General features: G+C 41.6%; 14 non-coding genes across 14 annotated transcripts; all 14 read left to right on the top strand.

Annotated features, from left to right (window-relative positions):
• The first annotated feature begins 1,901 nt into the window (after positions 1 to 1,901).
• TRNAP-UGG (transfer RNA proline (anticodon UGG)) lies at positions 1,902 to 1,973 on the top strand. Its single transcript has one exon. It is a non-coding gene; the product is annotated as a tRNA-Pro (tRNA).
• A 272-nt stretch (positions 1,974 to 2,245) lies between these two features.
• TRNAV-CAC (transfer RNA valine (anticodon CAC)) lies at positions 2,246 to 2,318 on the top strand. Its single transcript has one exon. It is a non-coding gene; the product is annotated as a tRNA-Val (tRNA).
• Positions 2,319 to 4,288: 1,970 nt separating this feature from the next.
• Positions 4,289 to 4,360, top strand: TRNAP-UGG (transfer RNA proline (anticodon UGG)). The gene has a single exon. It is a non-coding gene; the product is annotated as a tRNA-Pro (tRNA).
• A 2,315-nt stretch (positions 4,361 to 6,675) lies between these two features.
• Positions 6,676 to 6,747, top strand: TRNAP-UGG (transfer RNA proline (anticodon UGG)). The gene has a single exon. It is a non-coding gene; the product is annotated as a tRNA-Pro (tRNA).
• A 272-nt stretch (positions 6,748 to 7,019) lies between these two features.
• Positions 7,020 to 7,092, top strand: TRNAV-CAC (transfer RNA valine (anticodon CAC)). Its single transcript has one exon. It is a non-coding gene; the product is annotated as a tRNA-Val (tRNA).
• Positions 7,093 to 9,416: 2,324 nt separating this feature from the next.
• Positions 9,417 to 9,489, top strand: TRNAV-CAC (transfer RNA valine (anticodon CAC)). Its single transcript has one exon. It is a non-coding gene; the product is annotated as a tRNA-Val (tRNA).
• Positions 9,490 to 11,812: 2,323 nt separating this feature from the next.
• Positions 11,813 to 11,885, top strand: TRNAV-CAC (transfer RNA valine (anticodon CAC)). Its single transcript has one exon. It is a non-coding gene; the product is annotated as a tRNA-Val (tRNA).
• A 2,323-nt stretch (positions 11,886 to 14,208) lies between these two features.
• On the top strand, positions 14,209 to 14,281 carry TRNAV-CAC (transfer RNA valine (anticodon CAC)). Its single transcript has one exon. It is a non-coding gene; the product is annotated as a tRNA-Val (tRNA).
• Positions 14,282 to 16,251: 1,970 nt separating this feature from the next.
• Positions 16,252 to 16,323, top strand: TRNAP-UGG (transfer RNA proline (anticodon UGG)). Its single transcript has one exon. It is a non-coding gene; the product is annotated as a tRNA-Pro (tRNA).
• A 2,670-nt stretch (positions 16,324 to 18,993) lies between these two features.
• TRNAV-CAC (transfer RNA valine (anticodon CAC)) lies at positions 18,994 to 19,066 on the top strand. The gene has a single exon. It is a non-coding gene; the product is annotated as a tRNA-Val (tRNA).
• Positions 19,067 to 21,389: 2,323 nt separating this feature from the next.
• On the top strand, positions 21,390 to 21,462 carry TRNAV-CAC (transfer RNA valine (anticodon CAC)). Its single transcript has one exon. It is a non-coding gene; the product is annotated as a tRNA-Val (tRNA).
• A 1,970-nt stretch (positions 21,463 to 23,432) lies between these two features.
• TRNAP-UGG (transfer RNA proline (anticodon UGG)) lies at positions 23,433 to 23,504 on the top strand. The gene has a single exon. It is a non-coding gene; the product is annotated as a tRNA-Pro (tRNA).
• A 272-nt stretch (positions 23,505 to 23,776) lies between these two features.
• TRNAV-CAC (transfer RNA valine (anticodon CAC)) lies at positions 23,777 to 23,849 on the top strand. Its single transcript has one exon. It is a non-coding gene; the product is annotated as a tRNA-Val (tRNA).
• A 1,970-nt stretch (positions 23,850 to 25,819) lies between these two features.
• TRNAP-UGG (transfer RNA proline (anticodon UGG)) lies at positions 25,820 to 25,891 on the top strand. Its single transcript has one exon. It is a non-coding gene; the product is annotated as a tRNA-Pro (tRNA).
• Positions 25,892 to 25,973: the final 82 nt, after the last annotated feature.

Raw genomic sequence — 25,973 nt, forward strand, 5'->3', positions numbered from 1 at the left:
ATTATTTCATGCAATCTCGTTCCAAGAAAGGGAATTCTCTCAAAACACTAAAGTAATCGGCGTGTGGATGTATCTGTTGGTTCTCAGACCTTGCTTTCAAAAGAGCCCTGCAATCGGTTCACTGCTCACCTAGAACAAGCATTAACATGGAGAATTGTTGGCACCAACAGGAATCTTATTTTAGTGGAGTGTTTCTGGCTTTGAGTGCAGAGGCCCTCGGCTCAATTCCAAGATGATCCTTCTCAAGGTGATGATACAAATGCATTGTCACCTTTACGTTTAATGTCAGAATCATTTATTTCCAGTTGGTGGTGTAAGAATGTTTGCAACAGTATGGCGATTTTTCCTAGCCATGCATGAATGAAAGCATATCACTCGCCTTTAGGTGTTTTTCTAATACATTGATATTTGCATCTTCCTTCTTAGCCTGCATGTTTGACTATCTTACAGGCTGCATGTAATAAGTATCACATCAGGGCCCTTCTTCTACTCAATTCACAACTGTTCTATCACGACATAGATAAGAAAGCTGCATCTGCTTTTGTTGTGTAGTGGTAATCAGGTTTACCTGACGTGTGAAAGCCCCATGCTTTGAAAGTACACAGTAACAAAGAAACCGATGACTTTTATAAAAAGGTGTCATGTGTGTCTCTTACTTTGCACAAAAAGTGCCAGAGATGACTTCATTTGCAGTCACTTGAAAAGTAGGGATTCTCCAATAAATGGTAAATGGTTGAAACAAATCTGAAGAAATGCATGACATACCTGTGTGTGTGTGTGTACGCATGTATGTATATATAGGGAGAGAGAGAGCGTCAATATAAACAGACTTTATTTCAATCAAGCTGTCTTTTCTATCCTTCAGGAGCAGAATGTTCTGATCATCAGCGCTCCAGAATGTAGTGTTTTCTTGGCAAGCATCACATATTGTGATGTGTTAGCTAAAAGTTCCATATCCTAGAGACTGATATATTCCTCTGTACTTGTACCTTGGGGATTCATCAAAACCTGGCATCATAAGCAGCTTTCTACTGCCACAGACTGGACAGCGAAACAATTTAAAATATCCCAGAAAAAGAAAATAAGCATGCTTAATCAGAGCTTTCTGGACAGGAAGGACCTTTGAGCAAGTGAGGAATAAGCACTGCTTTTGTTAATTTGCATAGGCAGAATAGAGACTTCTGGGAAAAGGCCGAAATTACAGTCACAGAAAATGGCTGCATCTATAGAGAACGCTAAGAAGTGTTGGCAGCTTTTCCTCTGACCCTGACCACTTTTACAAGCAATCCTATGATAGTCAGCAGGACCCACCCTAAAAAGGAAGGGGCATCCACTTGGACCCTTTCCACCTTTTCTAAATCTCGCCTGATTGAGCACTGATTGAGCAGATAAGCACATGTCATTCTCATTTCAGAAAGGTATTGGTTAGCTTGCTGCTAGCAGCTCAGTTATGTTATGATGTTAGAGGCTATGCAAGGAATGCTTTAGTCCAGCGATATGCAGTTTTTATTGCGCCTTGCCTTCACCAGGAAGATCTTTAGCTTGAATCTGTGGCCTAGGTATTCACCTTGGTATTTCTTTTGGCACAAAGTGAAGGAGTATTTGAGAGAAAATGCACAATGTGTTTCTTATGTTATTATGAACAACTTGTTACTCTTTCTCATTAAGCTTCAGCCACTGCAGAAATATATAAATAAGGGCTGACTTCCTGTAAGACGTGTCCAAAGCTGGGACGGAATAAAAGGAGACACTTGTAAATGATAGTGCTATCGTTTGAGAAAGGGTAAGTTGAGACTGACTTTCATGCGTATTCACAGACCAAGCATCATAAAGATACCAGCATGATCTTCATTGCGGGCTTAGAGCCGGTATTAGCTTTTGAGCGGTAAGAGGATTTTGAGGGCTCGTTGGTCTAGGGGTATGATTCTCGCTTTGGGTGCGAGAGGTCCCGGGTTCAAATCCCGGACGAGCCCTTTTCTTGGTACTCTTTTCAAGTTGTTTTGAAGTTTGCGTTTCAAAACCAACATCAATTTTTTCTTTGCAGTAGTGGATAATTCTTTGCTAGAGTCTCATGCTTCAGCCCTGCCCAATCTGAGCTAATACCAAACATCTGGTCTTGCATGGCATGTACGAGCGTTCAGCTAGGGATGTCGGGCAGGTTGCATGAAAGAAATCTAAAGCCAGAGGCCCATGGAATAGCCAGTTCGGAGCAGTTTCATTACAGAAAAATCAACTGTAGGTATCTGTTTCTGTAGTGTAGTGGTTATCACGTTCGCCTCACACGCGAAAGGTCCCCGGTTCGAAACCGGGCAGAAACAGTTGTTATATTGTGTTGGCTACAATGTTGATAGGTGCCGTTTTGCCATGGAATTGTCCAAGCCCTGAAGATTATTTCATGCAATCTCGTTCCAAGAAAGGGAATTCTCTCAAAACACTAAAGTAATCGGCGTGTGGATGTATCTGTTGGTTCTCAGACCTTGCTTTCAAAAGAGCCCTGCAATCGGTTCACTGCTCACCTAGAACAAGCATTAACATGGAGAATTGTTGGCACCAACAGGAATCTTATTTTAGTGGAGTGTTTCTGGCTTTGAGTGCAGAGGCCCTCGGCTCAATTCCAAGATGATCCTTCTCAAGGTGATGATACAAATGCATTGTCACCTTTACGTTTAATGTCAGAATCATTTATTTCCAGTTGGTGGTGTAAGAATGTTTGCAACAGTATGGCGATTTTTCCTAGCCATGCATGAATGAAAGCATATCACTCGCCTTTAGGTGTTTTTCTAATACATTGATATTTGCATCTTCCTTCCTAGCCTGCATGTTTGACTATCTTACAGGCTGCATGTAATAAGTATCACATCAGGGCCCTTCTTCTACTCAATTCACAACTGTTCTATCACGACATAGATAAGAAAGCTGCATCTGCTTTTGTTGTGTAGTGGTAATCAGGTTTACCTGACGTGTGAAAGCCCCATGCTTTGAAAGTACACAGTAACAAAGAAACCAATGACTTTTATAAAAAGGTGTCATGTGTGTCTCTTACTTTGCTCAAAAAGTGCCAGAGATGACTTCATTTGCAGTCACTTGAAAAGTAGGGATTCTCCAATAAATGGTAAATGGTTGAAACAAATCTGAAGAAATGCATGACATACCTGTGTGTGTGTGTGTATGCATGTATGTATATATAGGGAGAGAGAGAGCGTCAATATAAACAGACTTTATTTCAATCAAGCTGTCTTTTCTATCCTTCAGGAGCAGAATGTTCTGATCATCAGCGCTCCAGAATGTAGTGTTTTCTTGGCAAGCATCACATATTGTGATGTGTTAGCTACAAGTTCCATATCCTAGAGACAGATATATTCCTCTGTACTTGTACCTTGGGGATTCATCAAAACCTGGCATCATAAGCAGCTTTCTACTGCCACAGACTGGACAGCGAAACAATTTAAAATATCCCAGAAAAAGAAAATAAGCATGCTTAATCAGAGCTTTCTGGACAGGAAGGACATTTGAGCAAGTGAGGAATAAGCACTGCTTTTGTTAATTTGCATAGGCAGAATAGAGACTTCTGGGAAAAGGCCGAAATTACAGTCACAGAAAATGGCTGCATCTATAGAGAACGCTAAGAAGTGTTGGCAGCTTTTCCTCTGACCCTGACCACTTTTACAAGCAATCCTATGATAGTCAGCAGGACCCACCCTAAAAAGGAAGGGGCATCCACTTGGACCCTTTCCACCTTTTCTAAATCTCGCCTGATTGAGCACTGATTGAGCAGATAAGCACATGTCATTCTCATTTCAGAAAGGTATTGGTTAGCTTGCTGCTAGCAGCTCAGTTATGTTATGATGTTAGAGGCTATGCAAGGAATGCTTTAGTCCAGCGATATGCAGTTTTTATTGCGCCTTGCATTCAGCAGGAAGATCTTTAGCTTGAATCTGTGGCCTAGGTATTCACCTTGGTATTTCTTTTGGCACAAAGTGAAGGAGTATTTGAGAGAAAATGCACAATGTGTTTCTTATGTTGTTATGAACAACTTGTTACTCTTTCTCATTAAGCTTCAGCCACTGAAGAAATATATAAATAAGGGCTGACTTCCTGTAAGACGTGTCCAAAGCTGGGACGGAATAAAAGGAGACACTTGTAAATGATAGTGCTATCGTTTGAGAAAGGGTAAGTTGAGACTGACTTTCATGCGTATTCACAGACCAAGCATCATAAAGATTCCAGCATGATCTTCATTGCGGGCTTAGAGCCGGTATTAGCTTTTGAGAGGTAAGAAGATTTTGAGGGCTCGTTGGTCTAGGGGTATGATTCTCGCTTTGGGTGCGAGAGGTCCCGGGTTCAAATCCCGGACGAGCCCTTTTCTTGGTACTCTTTTCAAGTTGTTTTGAAGTTTGCGTTTCAAAACCAACATCAATTTTTTCTTTGCAGTAGTGGATAATTCTTTGCTAGAGTCTCATGCTTCAGCCCTGCCCAGTCTGAGCTAATACCAAACATCTGGTCTTGCATGGCATGTACGAGCGTTCAGCTAGGGATGTCGGGCAGGTTGCATGAAAGAAATCTAAAGCCAGAGGCCCATGGAATAGCCAGTTCGGAGCAGTTTCATTACAGAAAAATCAACTGTAGGTATCTGTTTCTGTAGTGTAGTGGTTATCACGTTTGCCTCACACGCGAAAGGTCCCCGGTTCGAAACCGGCCAGAAACAGTTGTTATATTGTGTTGGCTACAATGTTGATAGGTGCCGTTTTGCCATGGAATTGTCCAAGCCCTGAAGATTATTTCATGCAATCTCGTTCCAAGAAAGGGAATTCTCTCAAAACACTAAAGTAATCGGCGTGTGGATGTATCTGTTGGTTCTCAGACCTTGCTTTCAAAAGAGCCCTGCAATCGGTTCACTGCTCACCTAGAACAAGCATTAACATGGAGAATTGTTGGCACCAACAGGAATCTTATTTTAGTGGAGTGTTTCTGGCTTTGAGTGCAGAGGCCCTCGGCTCAATTCCAAGATGATCCTTCTCAAGGTGATGATACAAATGCATTGTCACCTTTACGTTTAATGTCAGAATCATTTATTTCCAGTTGGTGGTGTAAGAATGTTTGCAACAGTATGGCGATTTTTCCTAGCCATGCATGAATGAAAGCATATCACTCGCCTTTAGGTGTTTTTCTAATACATTGATATTTGCATCTTCCTTCCTAGCCTGCATGTTTGACTATCTTACAGGCTGCATGTAATAAGTATCACATCAGGGCCCTTCTTCTACTCAATTCACAACTGTTCTATCACGACATAGATAAGAAAGCTGCATCTGCTTTTGTTGTGTAGTGGTAATCAGGTTTACCTGACGTGTGAAAGCCCCATGCTTTGAAAGTACACAGTAACAAAGAAACCGATGACTTTTATAAAAAGGTGTCATGTGTGTCTCTTACTTTGCACAAAAAGTGCCAGAGATGACTTCATTTGCAGTCACTTGAAAAGTAGGGATTCTCCAATAAATGGTAAATGGTTGAAACAAATCTGAAGAAATGCATGACATACCTGTGTGTGTGTGTGTACGCATGTATGTATATATAGGGAGAGAGAGAGCGTCAATATAAACAGACTTTATTTCAATCAAGCTGTCTTTTCTATCCTTCAGGAGCAGAATGTTCTGATCATCAGCGCTCCAGAATGTAGTGTTTTCTTGGCAAGCATCACATATTGTGATGTGTTAGCTAAAAGTTCCATATCCTAGAGACTGATATATTCCTCTGTACTTGTACCTTGGGGATTCATCAAAACCTGGCATCATAAGCAGCTTTCTACTGCCACAGACTGGACAGCGAAACAATTTAAAATATCCCAGAAAAAGAAAATAAGCATGCTTAATCAGAGCTTTCTGGACAGGAAGGACATTTGAGCAAGTGAGGAATAAGCACTGCTTTTGTTAATTTGCATAGGCAGAATAGAGACTTCTGGGAAAAGGCCGAAATTACAGTCACAGAAAATGGCTGCATCTATAGAGAACGCTAAGAAGTGTTGGCAGCTTTTCCTCTGACCCTGACCACTTTTACAAGCAATCCTATGATAGTCAGCAGGACCCAACCTAAAAAGGAAGGGGCATCCACTTGGACCCTTTCCACCTTTTCTAAATCTCGCCTGATTGAGCACTGATTGAGCAGATAAGCACATGTCATTCTCATTTCAGAAAGGTATTGGTTAGCTTGCTGCTAGCAGCTCAGTTATGTTATGATGTTAGAGGCTATGCAAGGAATGCTTTAGTCCAGCGATATGCAGTTTTTATTGCGCCTTGCATTCAGCAGGAAGATCTTTAGCTTGAATCTGTGGCCTAGGTATTCACCTTGGTATTTCTTTTGGCACAAAGTGAAGGAGTATTTGAGAGAAAATGCACAATGTGTTTCTTATGTTGTTATGAACAACTTGTTACTCTTTCTCATTAAGCTTCAGCCACTGAAGAAATATATAAATAAGGGCTGACTTCCTGTAAGACGTGTCCAAAGCTGGGACGGAATAAAAGGAGACACTTGTAAATGATAGTGCTATCGTTTGAGAAAGGGTAAGTTGAGACTGACTTTCATGCGTATTCACAGACCAAGCATCATAAAGATTCCAGCATGATCTTCATTGCGGGCTTAGAGCCGGTATTAGCTTTTGAGAGGTAAGAGGATTTTGAGGGCTCGTTGGTCTAGGGGTATGATTCTCGCTTTGGGTGCGAGAGGTCCCGGGTTCAAATCCCGGACGAGCCCTTTTCTTGGTACTCTTTTCAAGTTGTTTTGAAGTTTGCGTTTCAAAACCAACATCAATTTTTTCTTTGCAGTAGTGGATAATTCTTTGCTAGAGTCTCATGCTTCAGCCCTGCCCAGTCTGAGCTAATACCAAACATCTGGCCTTGCATGGCATGTACGAGCGTTCAGCTAGGGATGTCGGGCAGGTTGCATGAAAGAAATCTAAAGCCAGAGGCCCATGGAATAGCCAGTTCGGAGCAGTTTCATTACAGAAAAATCAACTGTAGGTATTTGTTTCTGTAGTGTAGTGGTTATCACGTTTGCCTCACACGCGAAAGGTCCCCGGTTCGAAACCGGGCAGAAACAGTTGTTATATTGTGTTGGCTACAATGTTGATAGGTGCCGTTTTGCCATGGAATTGTCCAAGCCCTGAAGATTATTTCATGCAATCTCGTTCCAAGAAAGGGAATTCTCTCAAAACACTAAAGTAATCGGCGTGTGGATGTATCTGTTGGTTCTCAGACCTTGCTTTCAAAAGAGCCCTGCAATCGGTTCACTGCTCACCTAGAACAAGCATTAACATGGAGAATTGTTGGCACCAACAGGAATCTTATTTTAGTGGAGTGTTTCTGGCTTTGAGTGCAGAGGCCCTCGGCTCAATTCCAAGATGATCCTTCTCAAGGTGATGATACAAATGCATTGTCACCTTTACGTTTAATGTCAGAATCATTTATTTCCAGTTGGTGGTGTAAGAATGTTTGCAACAGTATGGCGATTTTTCCTAGCCATGCATGAATGAAAGCATATCACTCGCCTTTAGGTGTTTTTCTAATACATTGATATTTGCATCTTCCTTCCTAGCCTGCATGTTTGACTATCTTACAGGCTGCATGTAATAAGTATCACATCAGGGCCCTTCTTCTACTCAATTCACAACTGTTCTATCACGACATAGATAAGAAAGCTGCATCTGCTTTTGTTGTGTAGTGGTAATCAGGTTTACCTGACGTGTGAAAGCCCCATGCTTTGAAAGTACACAGTAACAAAGAAACCGATGACTTTTATAAAAAGGTGTCATGTGTGTCTCTTACTTTGCACAAAAAGTGCCAGAGATGACTTCATTTGCAGTCACTTGAAAAGTAGGGATTCTCCAATAAATGGTAAATGGTTGAAACAAATCTGAAGAAATGCATGACATACCTGTGTGTGTGTGTGTACGCATGTATGTATATATAGGGAGAGAGAGAGCGTCAATATAAACAGACTTTATTTCAATCAAGCTGTCTTTTCTATCCTTCAGGAGCAGAATGTTCTGATCATCAGCGCTCCAGAATGTAGTGTTTTCTTGGCAAGCATCACATATTGTGATGTGTTAGCTAAAAGTTCCATATCCTAGAGACTGATATATTCCTCTGTACTTGTACCTTGGGGATTCATCAAAACCTGGCATCATAAGCAGCTTTCTACTGCCACAGACTGGACAGCGAAACAATTTAAAATATCCCAGAAAAAGAAAATAAGCATGCTTAATCAGAGCTTTCTGGACAGGAAGGACATTTGAGCAAGTGAGGAATAAGCACTGCTTTTGTTAATTTGCATAGGCAGAATAGAGACTTCTGGGAAAAGGCCGAAATTACAGTCACAGAAAATGGCTGCATCTATAGAGAACGCTAAGAAGTGTTGGCAGCTTTTCCTCTGACCCTGGCCACTTTTACAAGCAATCCTATGATAGTGAGCAGGACCCACCCTAAAAAGGAAGGGGCATCCACTTGGACCCTTTCCACCTTTTCTAAATCTCGCCTGATCGAGCCTGATTGAGCACTTATTGAGCAGATAAGCACATGTCATTCTCATTTCAGAAAGGTATTGGTTAGCTTGCTGCTAGCAGCTCAGTTATGTTATGATGTTAGAGGCTATGCAAGGAATGCTTTAGTCCAGCGATATGCAGTTTTTATTGCGCCTTGCATTCAGCAGGAAGATCTTTAGCTTGAATCTGTGGCCTAGGTATTCACCTTGGTATTTCTTTTGGCACAAAGTGAAGGAGTATTTGAGAGAAAATGCACAATGTGTTTCTTATGTTGTTATGAACAACTTGTTACTCTTTCTCATTAAGCTTCAGCCACTGCAGAAATATATAAATAAGGGCTGACTTCCTGTAAGACGTGTCCAAAGCTGGGACGGAATAAAAGGAGACACTTGTAAATGATAGTGCTATCGTTTGAGAAAGGGTAAGTTGAGACTGACTTTCATGCGTATTCACAGACCAAGCATCATAAAGATACCAGCATGATCTTCATTGCGGGCTTAGAGCCGGTATTAGCTTTTGAGAGGTAAGAGGATTTTGAGGGCTCGTTGGTCTAGGGGTATGATTCTCGCTTTGGGTGCGAGAGGTCCCGGGTTCAAATCCCAGACGAGCCCTTTTCTTGGTACTCTTTTCAAGTTGTTTTGAAGTTTGCGTTTCAAAACCAACATCAATTTTTTCTTTGCAGTAGTGGATAATTCTTTGCTAGAGTCTCATGCTTCAGCCCTGCCCAGTCTGAGCTAATACCAAACATCTGGTCTTGCATGGCATGTACGAGCGTTCAGCTAGGGATGTCGGGCAGGTTGCATGAAAGAAATCTAAAGCCAGAGGCCCATGGAATAGCCAGTTCGGAGCAGTTTCATTACAGAAAAATCAACTGTAGGTATCTGTTTCTGTAGTGTAGTGGTTATCACGTTCGCCTCACACGCGAAAGGTCCCCGGTTCGAAACCGGGCAGAAACAGTTGTTATATTGTGTTGGCTACAATGTTGATAGGTGCCGTTTTGCCATGGAATTGTCCAAGCCCTGAAGATTATTTCATGCAATCTCGTTCCAAGAAAGGGAATTCTCTCAAAACACTAAAGTAATCGGCGTGTGGATGTATCTGTTGGTTCTCAGACCTTGCTTTCAAAAGAGCCCTGCAATCGGTTCACTGCTCACCTAGAACAAGCATTAACATGGAGAATTGTTGGCACCAACAGGAATCTTATTTTAGTGGAGTGTTTCTGGCTTTGAGTGCAGAGGCCCTCGGCTCAATTCCAAGATGATCCTTCTCAAGGTGATGATACAAATGCATTGTCACCTTTACGTTTAATGTCAGAATCATTTATTTCCAGTTGGTGGTGTAAGAATGTTTGCAACAGTATGGCGATTTTTCCTAGCCATGCATGAATGAAAGCATATCACTCGCCTTTAGGTGTTTTTCTAATACATTGATATTTGCATCTTCCTTCCTAGCCTGCATGTTTGACTATCTTACAGGCTGCATGTAATAAGTATCACATCAGGGCCCTTCTTCTACTCAATTCACAACTGTTCTATCACGACATAGATAAGAAAGCTGCATCTGCGTTTGTTGTGTAGTGGTAATCAGGTTTACCTGACGTGTGAAAGCCCCATGCTTTGAAAGTACACAGTAACAAAGAAACCGATGACTTTTATAAAAAGGTGTCATGTGTGTCTCTTACTTTGCACAAAAAGTGCCAGAGATGACTTCATTTGCAGTCACTTGAAAAGTAGGGATTCTCCAATAAATGGTAAATGGTTGAAACAAATCTGAAGAAATGCATGACATACCTGTGTGTGTGTGTGTACGCATGTATGTATATATAGGGAGAGAGAGAGCGTCAATATAAACAGACTTTATTTCAATCAAGCTGTCTTTTCTATCCTTCAGGAGCAGAATGTTCTGATCATCAGCGCTCCAGAATGTAGTGTTTTCTTGGCAAGCATCACATATTGTGATGTGTTAGCTAAAAGTTCCATATCCTAGAGACTGATATATTCCTCTGTACTTGTACCTTGGGGATTCATCAAAACCTGGCATCAAAAGCAGCTTTCTACTGCCACAGACTGGACAGCGAACCAATTTAAAATATCCCAGAAAAAGAAAATAAGCATGCTTAATCAGAGCTTTCTGGACAGGAAGGACATTTGAGCAAGTGAGGAATAAGCACTGCTTTTGTTAATTTGCATAGGCAGAATAGAGACTTCTGGGAAAAGGCCGAAATTACAGTCACAGAAAATGGCTGCATCTATAGAGAATGCTAAGAAGTGTTGGCAGCTTTTCCTCTGACCCTGGCCACTTTTACAAGCAATCCTATGATAGTCAGCAGGACCCACCCTAAAAAGGAAGGGGCATCCACTTGGACCCTTTCCACCTTTTCTAAATCTCGCCTGATCGAGCCAATTGAGCACTGATTGAGCAGATAAGCACATGTCATTCTCATTTCAGAAAGGTATTGGTTAGCTTGCTGCTAGCAGCTCAGTTATGTTATGATGTTAGAGGCTATGCAAGGAATGCTTTAGTCCAGCGATATGCAGTTTTTATTGCGCCTTGCATTCAGCAGGAAGATCTTTAGCTTGAATCTGTGGCCTAGGTATTCACCTTGGTATTTCTTTTGGCACAAAGTGAAGGAGTATTTGAGAGAAAATGCACAATGTGTTTCTTATGCTGTTATGAACAACTTGTTACTCTTTCTCATTAAGCTTCAGCCACTGCAGAAATATATAAATAAGGGCTGACTTCCTGTAAGACGTGTCCAAAGCTGGGACGGAATAAAAGGAGACACTTGTAAATGATAGTGCTATCGTTTGAGAAAGGGTAAGTTGAGACTGACTTTCATGCGTATTCACAGACCAAGCATCATAAAGATACCAGCATGATCTTCATTGCGGGCTTAGAGCCGTTATTAGCTTTTGAGAGGTAAGAGGATTTTGAGGGCTCGTTGGTCTAGGGGTATGATTCTCACTTTGGGTGCGAGAGGTCCCGGGTTCAAATCCCGGACGAGCCCTTTTCTTGGTACTCTTTTCAAGTTGTTTTGAAGTTTGCGTTTCAAAACCAACATCAATTTTTTCTTTGCAGTAGTGGATAATTCTTTGCTAGAGTCTCATGCTTCAGCCCTGCCCAGTCTGAGCTAATACCAAACATCTGGTCTTGCATGGCATGTACGAGCGTTCAGCTAGGGATGTCGGGCAGGTTGCATAAAAGAAATCTAAAGCCAGAGGCCCATGGAATAGCCAGTTCGCAGCAGTTTCATTACAGAAAAATCAACTGTAGGTATCTGTTTCTGTAGTGTAGTGGTTATCACGTTCGCCTCACACGCGAAAGGTCCCCGGTTCGAAACCGGGCAGAAACAGTTGTTATATTGTGTTGGCTACAATGTTGATAGGTGCCGTTTTGCCATGGAATTGTCCAAGCCCTGAAGATTATTTCATGCAATCTCGTTCCAAGAAAGGGAATTCTCTCAAAACACTAAAGTAATCGGCGTGTGGATGTATCTGTTGGTTCTCAGACCTTGCTTTCAAAAGAGCCCTGCAATCGGTTCACTGCTCACCTAGAACAAGCATTAACATGGAGAATTGTTGGCACCAACAGGAATCTTATTTTAGTGGAGTGTTTCTGGCTTTGAGTGCAGAGGCCCTCGGCTCAATTCCAAGATGATCCTTCTCAAGGTGATGATACAAATGCATTGTCACCTTTACGTTTAATGTCAGAATCATTTATTTCCAGTTGGTGGTGTAAGAATGTTTGCAACAGTATGGCGATTTTTCCTAGCCATGCATGAATGAAAGCATATCACTCGCCTTTAGGTGTTTTTCTAATACATTGATATTTGCATCTTCCTTCCTAGCCTGCATGTTTGACTATCTTACAGGCTGCATGTAATAAGTATCACATCAGGGCCCTTCTTCTACTCAATTCACAACTGTTCTATCACGACATAGATATGAAAGCTGCATCTGCTTTTGTTGTGTAGTGGTAATCAGGTTTACCTGACGTGTTAAAGCCCCATGCTTTGAAAGTACACAGTAACAAAGAAACCGATGACTTTTATAAAAAGGTGTCATGTGTGTCTCTTACTTTGCACAAAAAGTGCCAGAGATGACTTCATTTGCAGTCACTTGAAAAGTAGGGATTCTCCAATAAATGGTAAATGGTTGAAACAAATCTGAAGAAATGCATGACATACCTGTGTGTGTGTGTGTACGCATGTATGTATATATAGGGAGAGAGAGAGCGTCAATATAAACAGACTTTATTTCAATCAAGCTGTCTTTTCTATCCTTCAGGAGCAGAATGTTCTGATCATCAGCGCTCCAGAATGTAGTGTTTTCTTGGCAAGCATCACATATTGTGATGTGTTAGCTAAAAGTTCCATATCCTAGAGACTGATATATTCCTCTGTACTTGTACCTTGGGGATTCATCAAAACCTGGCATCATAAGCAGCTTTCTACTGCCACAGACTGGACAGCGAAACAATTTAAAATATCCCAGAAAAAGAAAATAAGCATGCTTAATCAGAGCTTTCTGGACAGGAAGGACATTTGAGCAAGTGAGGAATAAGCACTGCTTTTGTTAATTTGCATAGGCAGAATAGAGATTTCTGGGAAAAGGCCGAAATTACAGTCACAGAAAATGGCTGCATCTATAGAGAACGCTAAGAAGTGTTGGCAGCTTTTCCTCTGACCCTGGCCACTTTTACAAGCAATCCTATGATAGTCAGCAGGACCCACCCTAAAAAGGAAGGGGCATCCACTTGGACCCTTTCCACCTTTTCTAAATCTCGCCTGATCGAGCCAATTGAGCACTGATTGAGCAGATAAGCACATGTCATTCTCATTTCAGAAAGGTATTGGTTAGCTTGCTGCTAGCAGCTCAGTTATGTTATGATGTTAGAGGCTATGCAAGGAATGCTTTAGTCCAGCGATATGCAGTTTTTATTGCGCCTTGCATTCAGCAGGAAGATCTTTAGCTTGAATCTGTGGCCTAGGTATTCACCTTGGTATTTCTTTTGGCACAAAGTGAAGGAGTATTTGAGAGAAAATGCACAATGTGTTTCTTATGCTGTTATGAACAACTTGTTACTCTTTCTCATTAAGCTTCAGCCACTGCAGAAATATATAAATAAGGGCTGACTTCCTGTAAGACGTGTCCAAAGCTGGGACGGAATAAAAGGAGACACTTGTAAATGATAGTGCTATCGTTTGAGAAAGGGTAAGTTGAGACTGACTTTCATGCGTATTCACAGACCAAGCATCATAAAGATACCAGCATGATCTTCATTGCGGGCTTAGAGCCGTTATTAGCTTTTGAGAGGTAAGAGGATTTTGAGGGCTCGTTGGTCTAGGGGTATGATTCTCACTTTGGGTGCGAGAGGTCCCGGGTTCAAATCCCGGACGAGCCCTTTTCTTGGTACTCTTTTCAAGTTGTTTTGAAGTTTGCGTTTCAAAACCAACATCAATTTTTTCTTTGCAGTAGTGGATAATTCTTTGCTAGAGTCTCATGCTTCAGCCCTGCCCAGTCTGAGCTAATACCAAACATCTGGTCTTGCATGGCATGTACGAGCGTTCAGCTAGGGATGTCGGGCAGGTTGCATGAAAGAAATCTAAAGCCAGAGGCCCATGGAATAGCCAGTTCGCAGCAGTTTCATTACAGAAAAATCAACTGTAGGTATCTGTTTCTGTAGTGTAGTGGTTATCACGTTCGCCTCACACGCGAAAGGTCCCCGGTTCGAAACCGGGCAGAAACAGTTGTTATATTGTGTTGGCTACAATGTTGATAGGTGCCGTTTTGCCATGGAATTGTCCAAGCCCTGAAGATTATTTCATGCAATCTCGTTCCAAGAAAGGGAATTCTCTCAAAACACTAAAGTAATCAGCGTGTGGATGTATCTGTTGGTTCTCAGACCTTGCTTTCAAAAGAGCCCTGCAATCGGTTCACTGCTCACCTAGAACAAGCATTAACATGGAGAATTGTTGGCACCAACAGGAATCTTATTTTAGTGGAGTGTTTCTGGCTTTGAGTGCAGAGGCCCTCGGCTCAATTCCAAGATGATCCTTCTCAAGGTGATGATACAAATGCATTGTCACCTTTACGTTTAATGTCAGAATCATTTATTTCCAGTTGGTGGTGTAAGAATGTTTGCAACAGTATGGCGATTTTTCCTAGCCATGCATGAATGAAAGCATATCACTCGCCTTTAGGTGTTTTTCTAATACATTGATATTTGCATCTTCCTTCCTAGCCTGCATGTTTGACTATCTTACAGGCTGCATGTAATAAGTATCACATCAGGGCCCTTCTTCTACTCAATTCACAACTGTTCTATCACGACATAGATAAGAAAGCTGCATCTGCTTTTGTTGTGTAGTGGTAATCAGGTTTACCTGACGTGTGAAAGCCCCACGCTTTGAAAGTACACAGTAACAAAGAAACCGATGACTTTTATAAAAAGGTGTCATGTGTGTCTCTTACTTTGCACAAAAAGTGCCAGAGATGACTTCATTTGCAGTCACTTGAAAAGTAGGGATTCTCCAATAAATGGTAAATGGTTGAAACAAATCTGAAGAAATGCATGACATACCTGTGTGTGTGTGTGTACGCATGTATGTATATATAGGGAGAGAGAGAGCGTCAATATAAACAGACTTTATTTCAATCAAGCTGTCTTTTCTATCCTTCAGGAGCAGAATGTTCTGATCATCAGCGCTCCAGAATGTAGTGTTTTCTTGGCAAGCATCACATATTGTGATGTGTTAGCTAAAAGTTCCATATCCTAGAGACTGATATATTCCTCTGTACTTGTACCTTGGGGATTCATCAAAACCTGGCATCATAAGCAGCTTTCTACTGCCACAGACTGGACAGCGAAACAATTTAAAATATCCCAGAAAAAGAAAATAAACATGCTTAATCAGAGCTTTCTGGACAGGAAGGACCTTTGAGCAAGTGAGGAATAAGCACTGCTTTTGTTAATTTGCATAGGCAGAATAGAGACTTCTGGGAAAAGGCCGAAATTACAGTCACAGAAAATGGCTGCATCTATAGAGAACGCTAAGAAGTGTTGGCAGCTTTTCCTCTGACCCTGACCACTTTTACAAGCAATCCTATGATAGTCAGCAGGACCCACCCTAAAAAGGAAGGGGCATCCACTTGGACCCTTTCCACCTTTTCTAAATCTCGCCTGATTGAGCACTGATTGAGCAGATAAGCACATGTCATTCTCATTTCAGAAAGGTATTGGTTAGCTTGCTGCTAGCAGCTCAGTTATGTTATGATGTTAGAGGCTATGCAAGGAATGCTTTAGTCCAGCGATATGCAGTTTTTATTGCGCCTTGCCTTCACCAGGAAGATCTTTAGCTTGAATCTGTGGCCTAGGTATTCACCTTGGTATTTCTTTTGGCACAAAGTGAAGGAGTATTTGAGAGAAAATGCACAATGTGTTTCTTATGTTATTATGAACAACTTGTTACTCTTTCTCATTAAGCTTCAGCCACTGCAGAAATATATAAATAAGGTCTGACTTCCTGTAAGACGTGTCCAAAGCTGGGACGGAATAAAAGGAGACACTTGTAAATGATAGTGCTATCGTTTGAGAAAGGGTAAGTTGAGACTGACTTTCATGCGTATTCACAGACCAAGCATCATAAAGATACCAGCATGATCTTCATTGCGGGCTTAGAGCCGGTATTAGCTTTTGAGCGGTAAGAGGATTTTGAGGGCTCGTTGGTCTAGGGGTATGATTCTCGCTTTGGGTGCGAGAGGTCCCGGGTTCAAATCCCGGACGAGCCCTTTTCTTGGTACTCTTTTCAAGTTGTTTTGAAGTTTGCGTTTCAAAACCAACATCAATTTTTTCTTTGCAGTAGTGGATAATTCTTTGCTAGAGTCTCATGCTTCAGCCCTGCCCAATCTGAGCTAATACCAAACATCTGGTCTTGCATGGCATGTACGAGCGTTCAGCTAGGGATGTCGGGCAGGTTGCATGAAAGAAATCTAAAGCCAGAGGCCCATGGAATAGCCAGTTCGGAGCAGTTTCATTACAGAAAAATCAACTGTAGGTATCTGTTTCTGTAGTGTAGTGGTTATCACGTTTGCCTCACACGCGAAAGGTCACCGGTTCGAAACCGGGCAGAAACAGTTGTTATATTGTGTTGGCTACAATGTTGATAGGTGCCGTTTTGCCATGGAATTGTCCAAGCCCTGAAGATTATTTCATGCAATCTCGTTCCAAGAAAGGGAATTCTCTCAAAACACTAAAGTAATCGGCGTGTGGATGTATCTGTTGGTTCTCAGACCTTGCTTTCAAAAGAGCCCTGCAATCGGTTCACTGCTCACCTAGAACAAGCATTAACATGGAGAATTGTTGGCACCAACAGGAATCTTATTTTAGTGGAGTGTTTCTGGCTTTGAGTGCAGAGGCCCTCGGCTCAATTCCAAGATGATCCTTCTCAAGGTGATGATACAAATGCATTGTCACCTTTACGTTTAATGTCAGAATCATTTATTTCCAGTTGGTGGTGTAAGAATGTTTGCAACAGTATGGCGATTTTTCCTAGCCATGCATGAATTAAAGCATATCACTCGCCTTTAGGTGTTTTTCTAATACATTGATATTTGCATCTTCCTTCCTAGCCTGCATGTTTGACTATCTTACAGGCTGCATGTAATAAGTATCACATCAGGGCCCTTCTTCTACTCAATTCACAACTGTTCTATCACGACATAGATAAGAAAGCTGCATCTGCTTTTGTTGTGTAGTGGTAATCAGGTTTACCTGACGTGTGAAAGCCCCATGCTTTGAAAGTACACAGTAACAAAGAAACCGATGACTTTTATAAAAAGGTGTCATGTGTGTCTCTTACTTTGCACAAAAAGTGCCAGAGATGACTTCATTTGCAGTCACTTGAAAAGTAGGGATTCTCCAATAAATGGTAAATGGTTGAAACAAATCTGAAGAAATGCATGACATACCTGTGTGTGTGTGTGTGTACGCATGTATGTATATATAGGGAGAGAGAGAGCGTCAATATAAACAGACTTTATTTCAATCAAGCTGTCTTTTCTATCCTTCAGGAGCAGAATGTTCTGATCATCAGCGCTCCAGAATGTAGTGTTTTCTTGGCAAGCATCACATATTGTGATGTGTTAGCTAAAAGTTCCATATCCTAGAGACTGATATATTCCTCTGTACTTGTACCTTGGGGATTCATCAAAACCTGGCATCATAAGCAGCTTTCTACTGCCACAGACTGGACAGCGAAACAATTTAAAATATCCCAGAAAAAGAAAATAAGCATGCTTAATCAGAGCTTTCTGGACAGGAAGGACATTTGAGCAAGTGAGGAATAAGCACTGCTTTTGTTAATTTGCATAGGCAGAATAGAGATTTCTGGGAAAAGGCCGAAATTACAGTCACAGAAAATGGCTGCATCTATAGAGAACGCTAAGAAGTGTTGGCAGCTTTTCCTCTGACCCTGGCCACTTTTACAAGCAATCCTATGATAGTCAGCAGGACCCACCCTAAAAAGGAAGGGGCATCCACTTGGACCCTTTCCACCTTTTCTAAATCTCGCCTGATCGAGCCAATTGAGCACTGATTGAGCAGATAAGCACATGTCATTCTCATTTCAGAAAGGTATTGGTTAGCTTGCTGCTAGCAGCTCAGTTATGTTATGATGTTAGAGGCTATGCAAGGAATGCTTTAGTCCAGCGATATGCAGTTTTTATTGCGCCTTGCATTCAGCAGGAAGATCTTTAGCTTGAATCTGTGGCCTAGGTATTCACCTTGGTATTTCTTTTGGCACAAAGTGAAGGAGTATTTGAGAGAAAATGCACAATGTGTTTCTTATGCTGTTATGAACAACTTGTTACTCTTTCTCATTAAGCTTCAGCCACTGCAGAAATATATAAATAAGGGCTGACTTCCTGTAAGACGTGTCCAAAGCTGGGACGGAATAAAAGGAGACACTTGTAAATGATAGTGCTATCGTTTGAGAAAGGGTAAGTTGAGACTGACTTTCATGCGTATTCACAGACCAAGCATCATAAAGATACCAGCATGATCTTCATTGCGGGCTTAGAGCCGTTATTAGCTTTTGAGAGGTAAGAGGATTTTGAGGGCTCGTTGGTCTAGGGGTATGATTCTCACTTTGGGTGCGAGAGGTCCCGGGTTCAAATCCCGGACGAGCCCTTTTCTTGGTACTCTTTTCAAGTTGTTTTGAAGTTTGCGTTTCAAAACCAACATCAATTTTTTCTTTGCAGTAGTGGATAATTCTTTGCTAGAGTCTCATGCTTCAGCCCTGCCCAGTCTGAGCTAATACCAAACATCTGGTCTTGCATGGCATGTACGAGCGTTCAGCTAGGGATGTCGGGCAGGTTGCATAAAAGAAATCTAAAGCCAGAGGCCCATGGAATAGCCAGTTCGCAGCAGTTTCATTACAGAAAAATCAACTGTAGGTATCTGTTTCTGTAGTGTAGTGGTTATCACGTTCGCCTCACACGCGAAAGGTCCCCGGTTCGAAACCGGGCAGAAACAGTTGTTATATTGTGTTGGCTACAATGTTGATAGGTGCCGTTTTGCCATGGAATTGTCCAAGCCCTGAAGATTATTTCATGCAATCTCGTTCCAAGAAAGGGAATTCTCTCAAAACACTAAAGTAATCGGCGTGTGGATGTATCTGTTGGTTCTCAGACCTTGCTTTCAAAAGAGCCCTGCAATCGGTTCACTGCTCACCTAGAACAAGCATTAACATGGAGAATTGTTGGCACCAACAGGAATCTTATTTTAGTGGAGTGTTTCTGGCTTTGAGTGCAGAGGCCCTCGGCTCAATTCCAAGATGATCCTTCTCAAGGTGATGATACAAATGCATTGTCACCTTTACGTTTAATGTCAGAATCATTTATTTCCAGTTGGTGGTGTAAGAATGTTTGCAACAGTATGGCGATTTTTCCTAGCCATGCATGAATGAAAGCATATCACTCGCCTTTAGGTGTTTTTCTAATACATTGATATTTGCATCTTCCTTCCTAGCCTGCATGTTTGACTATCTTACAGGCTGCATGTAATAAGTATCACATCAGGGCCCTTCTTCTACTCAATTCACAACTGTTCTATCACGACATAGATAAGAAAGCTGCATCTGCTTTTGTTGTGTAGTGGTAATCAGGTTTACCTGACGTGTGAAAGCCCCATGCTTTGAAAGTACACAGTAACAAAGAAACCGATGACTTTTATAAAAAGGTGTCATGTGTGTCTCTTACTTTGCACAAAAAGTGCCAGAGATGACTTCATTTGCAGTCACTTGAAAAGTAGGGATTCTCCAATAAATGGTAAATGGTTGAAACAAATCTGAAGAAATGCATGACATACCTGTGTGTGTGTGTGTACGCATGTATGTATATATAGGGAGAGAGAGAGCGTCAATATAAACAGACTTTATTTCAATCAAGCTGTCTTTTCTATCCTTCAGGAGCAGAATGTTCTGATCATCAGCGCTCCAGAATGTAGTGTTTTCTTGGCAAGCATCACATATTGTGATGTGTTAGCTAAAAGTTCCATATCCTAGAGACTGATATATTCCTCTGTACTTGTACCTTGGGGATTCATCAAAACCTGGCATCATAAGCAGCTTTCTACTGCCACAGACTGGACAGCGAAACAATTTAAAATATCCCAGAAAAAGAAAATAAGCATGCTTAATCAGAGCTTTCTGGACAGGAAGGACATTTGAGCAAGTGAGGAATAAGCACTGCTTTTGTTAATTTGCATAGGCAGAATAGAGATTTCTGGGAAAAGGCCGAAATTACAGTCACAGAAAATGGCTGCATCTATAGAGAACGCTAAGAAGTGTTGGCAGCTTTTCCTCTGACCCTGGCCACTTTTACAAGCAATCCTATGATAGTCAGCAGGACCCACCCTAAAAAGGAAGGGGCATCCACTTGGACCCTTTCCACCTTTTCTAAATCTCGCCTGATCGAGCCAATTGAGCACTGATTGAGCAGATAAGCACATGTCATTCTCATTTCAGAAAGGTATTGGTTAGCTTGCTGCTAGCAGCTCAGTTATGTTATGATGTTAGAGGCTATGCAAGGAATGCTTTAGTCCAGCGATATGCAGTTTTTATTGCGCCTTGCATTCAGCAGGAAGATCTTTAGCTTGAATCTGTGGCCTAGGTATTCACCTTGGTATTTCTTTTGGCACAAAGTGAAGGAGTATTTGAGAGAAAATGCACAATGTGTTTCTTATGCTGTTATGAACAACTTGTTACTCTTTCTCATTAAGCTTCAGCCACTGCAGAAATATATAAATAAGGGCTGACTTCCTGTAAGACGTGTCCAAAGCTGGGACGGAATAAAAGGAGACACTTGTAAATGATAGTGCTATCGTTTGAGAAAGGGTAAGTTGAGACTGACTTTCATGCGTATTCACAGACCAAGCATCATAAAGATACCAGCATGATCTTCATTGCGGGCTTAGAGCCGTTATTAGCTTTTGAGAGGTAAGAGGATTTTGAGGGCTCGTTGGTCTAGGGGTATGATTCTCACTTTGGGTGCGAGAGGTCCCGGGTTCAAATCCCGGACGAGCCCTTTTCTTGGTACTCTTTTCAAGTTGTTTTGAAGTTTGCGTTTCAAAACCAACATCAATTTTTTCTTTGCAGTAGTGGATAATTCTTTGCTAGAGTCTCATGCTTCAGCCCTGCCCAGTCTGAGCTAATACCAAACATCTGGTCTTGCATGGCATGTACGAGCGTTCAGCTAGGGATGTCGGGCAGGTTGCATGAAAGAAATCTAAAGCCAGAGGCCCATGGAATAGCCAGTTCGCAGCAGTTTCATTACAGAAAAATCAACTGTAGGTATCTGTTTCTGTAGTGTAGTGGTTATCACGTTCGCCTCACACGCGAAAGGTCCCCGGTTCGAAACCGGGCAGAAACAGTTGTTATATTGTGTTGGCTACAATGTTGATAGGTGCCGTTTTGCCATGGAATTGTCCAAGCCCTGAAGATTATTTCATGCAATCTCGTTCCAAGAAAGGGAATTCTCTCAAAACACTAAAGTAATCAGCGTGTGGATGTATCTGTTGGTTCTCAGACCTTGCTTTCAAAAGAGCCCTGCAATCGGTTCACTGCTCACCTAGAACAAGCATTAACATGGAGAATTGTTGGCACCAACAGGAATCTTATTTTAGTGGAGTGTTTCTGGCTTTGAGTGCAGAGGCCCTCGGCTCAATTCCAAGATGATCCTTCTCAAGGTGATGATACAAATGCATTGTCACCTTTACGTTTAATGTCAGAATCATTTATTTCCAGTTGGTGGTGTAAGAATGTTTGCAACAGTATGGCGATTTTTCCTAGCCATGCATGAATGAAAGCATATCACTCGCCTTTAGGTGTTTTTCTAATACATTGATATTTGCATCTTCCTTCCTAGCCTGCATGTTTGACTATCTTACAGGCTGCATGTAATAAGTATCACATCAGGGCCCTTCTTCTACTCAATTCACAACTGTTCTATCACGACATAGATAAGAAAGCTGCATCTGCTTTTGTTGTGTAGTGGTAATCAGGTTTACCTGACGTGTGAAAGCCCCACGCTTTGAAAGTACACAGTAACAAAGAAACCGATGACTTTTATAAAAAGGTGTCATGTGTGTCTCTTACTTTGCACAAAAAGTGCCAGAGATGACTTCATTTGCAGTCACTTGAAAAGTAGGGATTCTCCAATAAATGGTAAATGGTTGAAACAAATCTGAAGAAATGCATGACATACCTGTGTGTGTGTGTGTACGCATGTATGTATATATAGGGAGAGAGAGAGCGTCAATATAAACAGACTTTATTTCAATCAAGCTGTCTTTTCTATCCTTCAGGAGCAGAATGTTCTGATCATCAGCGCTCCAGAATGTAGTGTTTTCTTGGCAAGCATCACATATTGTGATGTGTTAGCTAAAAGTTCCATATCCTAGAGACTGATATATTCCTCTGTACTTGTACCTTGGGGATTCATCAAAACCTGGCATCATAAGCAGCTTTCTACTGCCACAGACTGGACAGCGAAACAATTTAAAATATCCCAGAAAAAGAAAATAAGCATGCTTAATCAGAGCTTTCTGGACAGGAAGGACCTTTGAGCAAGTGAGGAATAAGCACTGCTTTTGTTAATTTGCATAGGCAGAATAGAGACTTCTGGGAAAAGGCCGAAATTACAGTCACAGAAAATGGCTGCATCTATAGAGAACGCTAAGAAGTGTTGGCAGCTTTTCCTCTGACCCTGACCACTTTTACAAGCAATCCTATGATAGTCAGCAGGACCCACCCTAAAAAGGAAGGGGCATCCACTTGGACCCTTTCCACCTTTTCTAAATCTCGCCTGATTGAGCACTGATTGAGCAGATAAGCACATGTCATTCTCATTTCAGAAAGGTATTGGTTAGCTTGCTGCTAGCAGCTCAGTTATGTTATGATGTTAGAGGCTATGCAAGGAATGCTTTAGTCCAGCGATATGCAGTTTTTATTGCGCCTTGCCTTCACCAGGAAGATCTTTAGCTTGAATCTGTGGCCTAGGTATTCACCTTGGTATTTCTTTTGGCACAAAGTGAAGGAGTATTTGAGAGAAAATGCACAATGTGTTTCTTATGTTATTATGAACAACTTGTTACTCTTTCTCATTAAGCTTCAGCCACTGCAGAAATATATAAATAAGGGCTGACTTCCTGTAAGACGTGTCCAAAGCTGGGACGGAATAAAAGGAGACACTTGTAAATGATAGTGCTATCGTTTGAGAAAGGGTAAGTTGAGACTGACTTTCATGCGTATTCACAGACCAAGCATCATAAAGATACCAGCATGATCTTCATTGCGGGCTTAGAGCCGGTATTAGCTTTTGAGCGGTAAGAGGATTTTGAGGGCTCGTTGGTCTAGGGGTATGATTCTCGCTTTGGGTGCGAGAGGTCCCGGGTTCAAATCCCGGACGAGCCCTTTTCTTGGTACTCTTTTCAAGTTGTTTTGAAGTTTGCGTTTCAAAACCAACATCAATTTTTTCTTTGCAGTAGTGGATAATTCTTTGCTAGAGTCTCATGCTTCAGCCCTGCCCAATCTGAGCTAATACCAAACATCTGGTCTTGCATGGCATGTACGAGCGTTCAGCTAGGGATGTCGGGCAGGTTGCATGAAAGAAATCTAAAGCCAGAGGCCCATGGAATAGCCAGTTCGGAGCAGTTTCATTACAGAAAAATCAACTGTAGGTATCTGTTTCTGTAGTGTAGTGGTTATCACGTTCGCCTCACACGCGAAAGGTCCCCGGTTCGAAACCGGGCAGAAACAGTTGTTATATTGTGTTGGCTACAATGTTGATAGGTGCCGTTTTGCCATGGAATTGTCCAAGCCCTGAAGATTATTTCATGCAATCTCGTTCCAAGAAAGGGAATTCTCTCAAAACACTAAAGTAATCGGCGTGTGGATGTATCTGTTGGTTCTCAGACCTTGCTTTCAAAAGAGCCCTGCAATCGGTTCACTGCTCACCTAGAACAAGCATTAACATGGAGAATTGTTGGCACCAACAGGAATCTTATTTTAGTGGAGTGTTTCTGGCTTTGAGTGCAGAGGCCCTCGGCTCAATTCCAAGATGATCCTTCTCAAGGTGATGATACAAATGCATTGTCACCTTTACGTTTAATGTCAGAATCATTTATTTCCAGTTGGTGGTGTAAGAATGTTTGCAACAGTATGGCGATTTTTCCTAGCCATGCATGAATGAAAGCATATCACTCGCCTTTAGGTGTTTTTCTAATACATTGATATTTGCATCTTCCTTCCTAGCCTGCATGTTTGACTATCTTACAGTCTGCATGTAATAAGTATCACATCAGGGCCCTTCTTCTACTCAATTCACAACTGTTCTATCACGACATAGATAAGAAAGCTGCATCTGCTTTTGTTGTGTAGTGGTAATCAGGTTTACCTGACGTGTGAAAGCCCCATGCTTTGAAAGTACACAGTAACAAAGAAACCAATGACTTTTATAAAAAGGTGTCATGTGTGTCTCTTACTTTGCTCAAAAAGTGCCAGAGATGACTTCATTTGCAGTCACTTGAAAAGTAGGGATTCTCCAATAAATGGTAAATGGTTGAAACAAATCTGAAGAAATGCATGACATACCTGTGTGTGTGTGTGTATGCATGTATGTATATATAGGGAGAGAGAGAGCGTCAATATAAACAGACTTTATTTCAATCAAGCTGTCTTTTCTATCCTTCAGGAGCAGAATGTTCTGATCATCAGCGCTCCAGAATGTAGTGTTTTCTTGGCAAGCATCACATATTGTGATGTGTTAGCTAAAAGTTCCATATCCTAGAGACAGATATATTCCTCTGTACTTGTACCTTGGGGATTCATCAAAACCTGGCATCATAAGCAGCTTTCTACTGCCACAGACTGGACAGCGAAACAATTTAAAATATCCCAGAAAAAGAAAATAAGCATGCTTAATCAGAGCTTTCTGGACAGGAAGGACATTTGAGCAAGTGAGGAATAAGCACTGCTTTTGTTAATTTGCATAGGCAGAATAGAGACTTCTGGGAAAAGGCCGAAATTACAGTCACAGAAAATGGCTGCATCTATAGAGAACGCTAAGAAGTGTTGGCAGCTTTTCCTCTGACCCTGACCACTTTTACAAGCAATCCTATGATAGTCAGCAGGACCCACCCTAAAAAGGAAGGGGCATCCACTTGGACCCTTTCCACCTTTTCTAAATCTCGCCTGATTGAGCACTGATTGAGCAGATAAGCACATGTCATTCTCATTTCAGAAAGGTATTGGTTAGCTTGCTGCTAGCAGCTCAGTTATGTTATGATGTTAGAGGCTATGCAAGGAATGCTTTAGTCCAGCGATATGCAGTTTTTATTGCGCCTTGCATTCAGCAGGAAGATCTTTAGCTTGAATCTGTGGCCTAGGTATTCACCTTGGTATTTCTTTTGGCACAAAGTGAAGGAGTATTTGAGAGAAAAGGCACAATGTGTTTCTTATGTTGTTATGAACAACTTGTTACTCTTTCTCATTAAGCTTCAGCCACTGAAGAAATATATAAATAAGGGCTGACTTCCTGTAAGACGTGTCCAAAGCTGGGACGGAATAAAAGGAGACACTTGTAAATGATAGTGCTATCGTTTGAGAAAGGGTAAGTTGAGACTGACTTTCATGCGTATTCACAGACCAAGCATCATAAAGATTCCAGCATGATCTTCATTGCGGGCTTAGAGCCGGTATTAGCTTTTGAGAGGTAAGAGGATTTTGAGGGCTCGTTGGTCTAGGGGTATGATTCTCGCTTTGGGTGCGAGAGGTCCCGGGTTCAAATCCCGGACGAGCCCTTTTCTTGGTACTCTTTTCAAGTTGTTTTGAAGTTTGCGTTTCAAAACCAACATCAATTTTTTCTTTGCAGTAGTGGATAAT

The sequence above is a fragment of the Triturus cristatus genome, chromosome 8 (assembly GCF_964204655.1).
Source record: "Triturus cristatus chromosome 8, aTriCri1.1, whole genome shotgun sequence".
Lineage (NCBI taxonomy): Eukaryota > Metazoa > Chordata > Amphibia > Caudata > Salamandridae > Triturus > Triturus cristatus.